We start from the raw sequence: 9223 nt of genomic DNA on the forward strand, positions 1-9223 counted from the left end.
ACTGTTTCTAGATACATGGCCTAACATTTGCCTTTTGTCCCCAGATGAGAAGGGCATTATGGATGAGCAAAACTGTTCAATCTTTCCTTCATAGAAAAAAAATAAAACAGATGTGCGCAGAACTACTGACGAATTTCCCCAAATGTGTGTTTATCATTTAATTTTATTTAATTCCAAAGCTGTCATTTAATAAGCAGAAAAGTGTGCTTGTTCAGCATGTGGTTCTTGTTCAATGTTCTGCTTTCCACTCGCATTCCTTGAGCTACTTCAATTTCTTTGAACACCTGTGTGGCAGCAGTTCAGGAATTAGATCTGTAAATCCCGCCTGGGTTTCTGTACAGTAGAGTCACATCCCTTTTCATGAGAAACATTGAAAAGCTTTGTTAAAAGAGTACATCTCTGGGTTTTTTTTGTGAGCTATGAATGCGGTATTCCACGGAATTCTCTGTTGCTGCTTCATTGTAAACTATCTACCACACAGATAAACACATCCCCAAAAAAAGCTAGTGTTTAATGGGACGGAAACACTCCGAACTGTGGTGTTCTGAAACATTGTACCCGGAATGTGGAGAGGAAGGCAGTCTGAGCCAAGGATCGCACCTAAATCACTTTCTTCCCATTCACCCCTCTCGGTCTGAGTGAATTTGTTAGACAAAGAATGTGCCAAAGATATACAACTAAAAGAAATATACTGCATAAAAACTGTTCTTGGATATGGAGAAAACACGAAACACAAAAAAACACAAAATTATAGGTGAAAGCTTAACCCTAATCCTAACCAATCCAATCCATCCAATTGCAGTGGCTCTGTGGCCAAAGCCAAGAAATTAATCCCTGAAATAATTAAGTGAAGATCTCTTGTACCGGGCCAGGGAATGAGAGAACACATGCATGTTAACCATTAGGATTGTGCAATGATTGTTTGAACACACACAGTCTGGGTTTGTTGGAATTCTACAACTGTAAATGAGTGTAAAATCCAGAGATGCAATTTTGCAGGACCCAATGGCTAACACAGTTCTTCAATTAGCAATACATTTTCCACCTGAAACGCTCTCAAGCCACATGTAGCAGTTGCTAACGATACATTTCTTTAAGCGACAAGCAGGAGACATGCAAACTCAAGAGACATATGTGCAACATGAAGCACTGCAAGACTTCTTTATAAGAGCAGGTGGCTACTCTGCACTCAGCTGCACTTAGCTTAGTCTCCAGTTTTAGAAGAAAGTTAAGAATGATTACAGATGAGAGGAAGTCATTCTGCTTATCTGGTCCATTTGGTAGTTATAGCTTCTCATTGAATCCCAGATCCAGCTGTTTTCTGAAGGAAGCCAGTGTCGGCTTCAACAGCATGACAGAGCGGCTTGTTCCATGCTCCCACAACCCTGGGAGTCCGTGTGTTTTAATATTGCTTGGTGGGAGCAGTGAGACAGTGTGCCACAGTCCCTGGTATCACAATATCATGTGATCTAGGGGATCTCAGCACAGAAGTCATGTTTTGTGTTGTCCACAAACATTAAAATCCAGCCCCTGACACAAAATCCTTCTCTAAAAACAGAGAAAATGTATAAATGGTAATGAAATTGCAATTTACAGTGAATGAACAAATAAGGTCTGCATTGAATTCTATTGGTCAACGCAAACCTTTTTAAAAACTATGCCTTGCACTCTGCTTTTTAAGGACAGTGAAATTCTTCAAGACGGGGAAATCTTCAACTCCTGGTTGAAAGTTTGTCCATGGTTTTGTAGAGGGTCAACACACCAATGTGCCAAGGGACTGAAACTTAGCGTTGAAGTAAATGCTGTATAGAACTGAGATTCGCCGGAAACATCAGTGACAAAATCAAGCACTGTTTGTGGATTGAGCTAACAGTCACCTTTCACCATTTTGTGTTTGGCACAATTTGTGTCGTCAGAAATTTCCCGAAACTTCTGGATCTTCTATGCAAACTTTGGACTCTCAACACACCTGGCACTTTTATGCTGATGTTTTGGGAGGTTTAAACAGAGGTTAATCGTACTTGAGGTCACCTGATATCTGTATTGTATCAGAATGATTGGAAGAAACATTCCACTGGATCCAGCCATGCCACTGCTTAATGAGAGCTCACGATGTCAGATAAAGGGGTGTCAAAGGAAACTTTACCTCACTGGCAAAATGATTGCACAGCGCCGGCACCCTCATCATAGCCTGCTGACACAGCAACAGTCGTCATTACAGTGGACATAGTGATGCTAGAACTTTCTACTGCCAGAGCAAATATTCAGATTCTCCTCAGGAGAGACGTTGTGATTAGAATAAATGAAAGACTGGCTGGGGTTTGATTATCTTGGGGTCTGGGGAGGGATGAAGAGACCACTGTGGGGGAGAAGAGAGGGAGGGAGTAACATTTTTTGATGTTCTTCAGGAGTTTGTAACTTCCGTTCTGATGTTCTTCTTTTCAATATAAGATATAATATTGATATTCATATCGATGAATATGAAAAATCTGATCTCAAAAAAGAAATATTACCTGAAACATCCTAAATTCTACCAAAGATCTTCAGTCATATGTGATTTTACACATTCATTTAATGTCTCCCTTTAAAAGAAATGTGCAAATAAGCAGAGGGAGAAGGAAATGTGGGTAGTGCTCATAACGAAAGCACTAAGGTCCCATTGTCCACTGGAGTCTGCCTCGCAGATATCTTCTCCTCTATGCATAGGGGAACTATCTGAGACAGCGCCAGTTTCACAATTCTCCTAGTTTCAATTTTTCACCAGCCTTCTGAGTGATGCAGTCTTTCCACTCCTACTTCCTTAGCCGTCACCTCACCTCATGCATGGGTCTGGGCTAATGAGATTATTGCTGCCCAGAGTCCATCACAGAGCAGAGCAGTTGTCACCAATCCTTCCAGGTGTAAGTGACTGTTTCCTGGCCTCTATCCATCTGGAGACATCCAGGCATTGTTGGTTTAAGTAGTTCAAGTAGGCAGGAGCATCAGCATGGGTAGGCTGCAAAGGAACGAGTCAAGGTTGGTTCCACGATGAAAAGAAAAACACAATGTTTCAGTTGTTGGTTTAAGGTGTGCAGTACTCCAGAATATGTGAGGCTCCCATTCACACTGATTGGAGAACATTTTCAGACAAGCTAAAATGAATAACAAAAGAACAGTTACAGTGCACACAAGAGACCATTCAGCCCATCAAGCCCGAAAGAAGTCAGGATATTGGCAGGTTGTTCACTACACCCACAACTTTCAGGTGCTTCCTGCTATTGATTTTAAATGCACTTCCCTGTCTTTGTGTCATCTAGTGCTTGTTTCATTATTTATTCTTAAAACGTGCCCTGGGTGGACATTGTCAATCCCTGTGGGGATTCTGACATCCCTAATCAGGTCTTCTCATAGTTTTCTTTAATACTAAAAAATTAATCTCCTCCAGTCTGTCAGTGCAGGACATGCCTTTGAGCCTATGCGTTTTGCCACATCATCGTGCTGAATCTATATGGGGATTTAGATGTTGCGTTGGATCACCCCTCTTTTAATTAGATATATATAGATGTCTCCAGCAAACTCTGGAAATAATAAGTCTAATTGTTAAAAACAAGACTGTTATTTGGTCCTTTACCATTATTAGATGCCCAGACTATGAATGTGGTATCCTTTTAGTCTGATGGACATGAATGATAAAATACACTGCTACTCTCATCTCCAATAATAATAATAATAATAAAAAATGATAAATGATCATTATTAATTATTATTATTATTACCTTTCAATGCTGGTTAGCTTAATCAATGTTCTAAACTCTCAATTTTAGGTCCAAGCAGGACTCCAGCTTGCTGTCTCTCTTACTAGGAAAATATGCCTTTATGGATCTACTCACATTACAATTGTGAATGATTCATGTACTGTTTTAGAAGCATCTTGGTCTGAACAGTATAAAAAAAACAGAGCTTTGAGAAAAAGGAATACTGGTACTTAGGTTGAAAGGAACATTTGTGGTTATTTTTATGTAACACTATATAACTGTCTCTTTCTGTTTAGAAATGTGTATAATTAGTATAATGCTCATGAGTATGAATAGGAGTTGCTATTTTCTGATCAACAAAGTTTTTTAAAAAAATTTGTCTCCCCCTACAGTCCAAGAGGTTGATTCTTTCAAACTAGCAGACCATGAAAAATGAATGAACCCTCTTCCGAAGGGAGGTTACAGTACAGTATTGTCCCTTTATCACTCCTCCTCTACCCCATGAGCCGTGCTTTTCTGGAAACTCCACTCAAAGCGCTTTACACATAATAGGGACTACCCTCCACCACCACCTAGATGATACGACAGCAACAATAGTGCGCCAGAACCATCAGCTATCAGCCTGGAGGAGAACAGAGTGATGAAGCCGGTTCATAGATGGGGATTATTAGGAGGCCATGATGGGTAAGGACCAGTGGGACATTTGGCCAGAACATCGGGATAACACCCCTACTCTTTTAGAGAGTTTTTAATGACCACAGAGAGTCAGGACCTTGGTTTTATGTTTCATCCAAACGACAGCACCTTTTTACAGTCACTATACTGGGGCATTAGGACCAGCCCAGACCGCAGGGTGAGCGCCCCCTGCTGGCCCCACTAATACCTCTTCAAGCAGCAACCTTAGTTTTTCCCAGGAGGTCTCCCATCCAGGTACTGACCAGGCTCACACCTGCTTAGCTACAGTGGGCTGCCAGTTGCGAGTTGCAGGGTAATATGGCTGCTGCTATTAATAGAATGTGCGTTGATTTGAAATGCACATTCTATTATGTACCAGATGCTTTGACATATTGTATTTGACATATTGTATATATATGTATTTAGGTTAAAAGTGAAAATTCTAAGGCAAACTGTCACTGTAACAAATACCAATATATAGGACTTGTGAATTATTCTTTCAATTAAATTTTCTGCGTAACAAACTCTTAATCAGGTTCGTGTTTTTCAGCCACTTTGAGTGGTTAGAGGAGCCTACGCATACTGTGATTGCAAGAGAGGTTTGTAGCTCCGAGCTGAAACGTGAAAGAAACGCTAAAGGCTATTAAAAAGGTATAACAAAAATAATGGGCGATTCTAATTAAAAAACATTGTCATCTTATCTGTTAAATTCTGTAGTTGCATTTCCCACAGCTTTTTGTCTTTTCTATCTCATATTTGTTAACCTGGATATTTTACAGAAATGTGTGTTAATATGGTCTTAAAGAGAAGATGGACTTGATACAAATATTCTAAACTTTGTCAACTGAATTGACAAGGTAAAGCCAGTGAAATTCTTCAGAATAAAAAGTGACACATTAACCAGAGCACACAGGTGGAGACTACATGGAAGTGAATTTAAAACCAGAAACCGGAGACGTGTTTACACAAAGGGGTGTGGTGGTGTGGAACAGGCTATAAAGCCAGGTGATTGAAACTGAAACCCCGGCTCCTTCAAGAAACGGCTGGATGAGATCCTTGGATCAATTAACTACTTACTATCACACAAGCTAGATGAGCTGAATGACCTACTGTATTGTTTGTATCCTTTCTTATCTTCTTATGTACTGTTACACCTTAAGGCAGACATCAGAACTTGCTGGGAATGCTGTGTTTACTTCTCAGGTATTTTCATTATCCTACTTTCTAAAGTGCAGTATAGAGGTCATATGAACTGGGTAGGCTTAGCAGAGACTTTTTCTTCCTCATGTACAGCATCCTACAAAAACAACTCAAGCCTCTCGGCTCTATAATCCATGAGCCAGTAGATATCTGGCAAAAAATATCCACAGCGCGCTTAGAAATTGTTACTGAAAGGCATCGTGGAATTAATTATGTTTCTCTTTTGCCAAATTGATTTGGGTTTTTAGCAAGACAGAAATGACTGTGCTGTCAGCGTTACAGTGCACTCTAAAGACACCGACTGAAGTTGTCATTTCTGATGCTGCGCAGCTGTCTGTGGAGAACTCCTATGAGTGCAGCTTTTGCAGACTGTGGAATAGAGTTGTGACCATGTGACAAATGTCAGTGAAAGGGTTGTGCAAAAACACACCTGCAATTGCCTCTGTTCCCATGGTTTTATTATAGGGGAAAATAAACTGGGACTTTAGTGCTCCAGCACAGCCAAAAAATAACAGATGCCTTCAGGCACTGGTTTCTCATAAGGTTCAGATTCAGGTTCAGGACAGCAGTGGATCACACTCTGTCATTTCATGCATTACAATGGCTATCACAAGTATCACCACATCCCCCAGACTTTTTTTTATATTTTATTGTGTTACAATACAGAATCATGATGTATTTAACTGGGCGTTTTTGCCATTGATTAACACAAAACACTCTAGAATGTCAAAGTGGAGACAAAATTCTACAGATCTTCCTGCATTCATTATAAATTTAAAACAGAAAATAACTGATTACATACTGTTATTTACCCACACCCGAAGAAGGCTCCACAGCTGAAGTGTTGTGTTTCTTTTCTTCTCTTTTTAGCATGGAATAGACCATTACTTGTTCCTTTGCAGCCTAGGCATGCTGACACAGCTATCTTCTTGAACTTCTAGTAGTTAGTAGTTCAATATGTAGTAGTTCAATATGTGGTAGAGGCACATTTGGCAGAAATTACAGTCATGAGTCTTCCTGGATAAGTTTCTACCGGCTTTGCACAATTGGACACTGCAATTCTTGCCCATTCTTCTTCACAAAATTGCTGAAACTCTCTCAGGTTGGATGGCAGAAGTTGGTGAACAGCAATTTTAAAATTGTTTCACAACTGTGCCATATTTTCTACATTTCTTTATAGTGGCCTTTACTGTGCTTTGGGGGATAGGTGATGCCTTGGACATTTTCTTACAACCTTCCCTTGATAGCAGAAACACCCAAATGTATACTGTACATTGTGATTCTATACTGTAACACAGTGAAATGTGATAAATTCCAAGGGGGGTGAACACTTTTGATAGCCATTATAAAATGTGAGTGTAGTTATGCTGACTCCAATATAAGACGAGTGTTATCATTAATATAATTCCTTGCATTTCTGTACCACTTTTCATCTCAAAAGATCCCAAAGCATTATATATACAGAACAGAGGAGAAACTCATTGACCCCACATCTACTGTAGCACTGAAGGGCAGCATCCACCTGGATGATGCACAACAGGCCCATTGCTCAATAGATCAGGCAGGGAAGTGTGAAATTGCTTCTTCATTTGAATTAAGGGGGAACTTAAGGCTAGATTTTGCAATCCCAGAGTATATTGTACTTTACAGCAGTGGGGTTAACACATCCCCAGGTAGGGTTTTGATAAGTTAACATTCTATCAAAAAGGGCCAAGGGATCTTTAATAACCAAGTAGTTAAGGCCTTGGTATAACAGCTCATCCAAAGGATGGCACCTCCTACAGCACAGTGTCCTCATGTCACCCCAGACAGCATATTGGGCCATTGATTTGGAAATTCTGGTCCAGATGGACCACCTATCACACTACACACATTCAACATGATTAACTTAAAGAAGATAACACCAGCTAGGCACAGTTTGGCCTTATTTGCTTTGAAAAGAAGACAACGATACCTATTCTTACTACTAATAAAATGTATATAGGTGGGAGTTAAACTAGATGATTATTTATGTAAAAATGTAAAATTTATTTAGAATAAATCAAAGTCCTCTTTTAATAATCTTCTAGAATAATTTAATTTATAATTCAATCTAAATTTGCGTTTTTGGCTGCTATTTTCATGAAACCTAAAGCTAGAAGTGTTGAGGATTACAATAATAACAGACATTGAATTATCAATATGTTAATCTCCCCAATTCTTTACACCAAATTTATAAAATGATACAACCTGTGAGGGACGAATGTCCAATTAGACCTATTATTAGCGTAGTAGTGTCGCTAATTTTGTTGCCTCACACTTTGTAGTAATGCAGTGTTTTCAAGTTCAAATCAGTAGGACTTGTAACTTGTGTATTTTTCTTTATGTATGTTTCAAAGATGAATCAAACAGAATATTGCATGTGGTTTTGCTCACCATGTTACAGAAAAGCTGCTGTTTCTAAGGTATCTGTCCAGCAAAAAGCAACCTGATACATTCTTGGGCTTAGATGATTGTTTTATACTGACAGGATAAAAGAACTGAATCTTTTTAGTCTGGAATAAAGAGTACAATGAGGGATGTAATTTAAGAATTCAGCATCCTCAAAGGCACTGACTCATCAACCATGAAGACTTCTTCAGAATCAAAGACGTAATTAACATGTCCTTACAGACTTGAAAAATCCCTACATCATTAATTTCAACTGGCCGTCTTTAAGTAGTGCAGCTCTGGGGTCGTGGCTTCAATTCCTGGGATGGTGTCTGCGTGGAGTTTGGAAGTTCTTCCCGCCTTGTGTGTGTTTCCTCTCACAGTCCAAAGACATACTGGTAGGCTAACTGGCTTGACCCTGGTGTGCGTGCTTGCATATTTGTCCTGTGAGGGACAGGCATCCTGTCCAGGGTGGACCCTACATGGTGCCAGTTGCTTGCCAGGATAGGCTCTGGCTCCTCCATGACCCTGAACTGGTTGAAGTGGTAAGTATGGGTGGATACACGTCTTTGGGCATAAATGTAACAAAAAAAAACGGACATTATAAACCTCCATACGGACAAACGTAATTTTTATACTTTATTCTGAGCTGGTCAGCTAACTTGCGCTAGTTGTCTGCACAATGTATCAACAACCAATTTTCCCTTTAACGATCAATAAAAAATTACAGGAAATTCCTCTTCATAGGAGGAATGAAGAATAAACACGCGGTATACGAATATTAAACTGGCTCGAGGAGGGTGCGTTAACACCCTGTCATCGTAACGTCTCTCGAGTCAATTAGCAAGACAGGAGATCTTAGTCAGAGCTTTCTGTTTAGTGTTTATTTTACCTCATGAGCTCAGGTTAAATAGCTTTTACATAAAATATCAACTGGGTGTTTTTAAAACAAGTATTTAAAACACTTGTTATAATGAATACATTGTTAAGACCTACTCGAGCGCACAAGTGCATTTTGTAACAGGTTATTTATTGGCTATTTGATTTTTTGCGGTGCTCAGAGTAAGATCACGATCATTTTCGATCGCGTACAGGTTTCACTCTCTCTTGAGATTACAGAGTCACGTGAAACTTGATCCGTCACAACTGAAATATAGTGCATATTCAATGTTTCCTTACAGGAAGAGAATGCCGCCGTAATACTT

General features: G+C 39.6%; 1 long non-coding RNA gene across 1 annotated transcript; it reads right to left on the reverse strand.

The window, feature by feature from the left end:
* Positions 1-8149: 8149 nt before the first annotated feature.
* Positions 8150-9222, reverse strand: LOC148654723 (uncharacterized). The gene is made up of 2 exons (XR_015941130.1): positions 9136-9222; positions 8150-8551 (listed from the first exon to the last, which is right to left on the reverse strand). It is a non-coding gene; the product is annotated as an uncharacterized LOC148654723 (long non-coding RNA).
* Between the last annotated feature and the right edge of the window lies 1 nt (position 9223).

The sequence above is a fragment of the Lepisosteus platostomus genome, chromosome 9 (genome assembly GCF_059453375.1).
Source record: "Lepisosteus platostomus isolate fLepPlt1 chromosome 9, fLepPlt1.hap1, whole genome shotgun sequence".
NCBI lineage: Eukaryota > Metazoa > Chordata > Actinopteri > Semionotiformes > Lepisosteidae > Lepisosteus > Lepisosteus platostomus.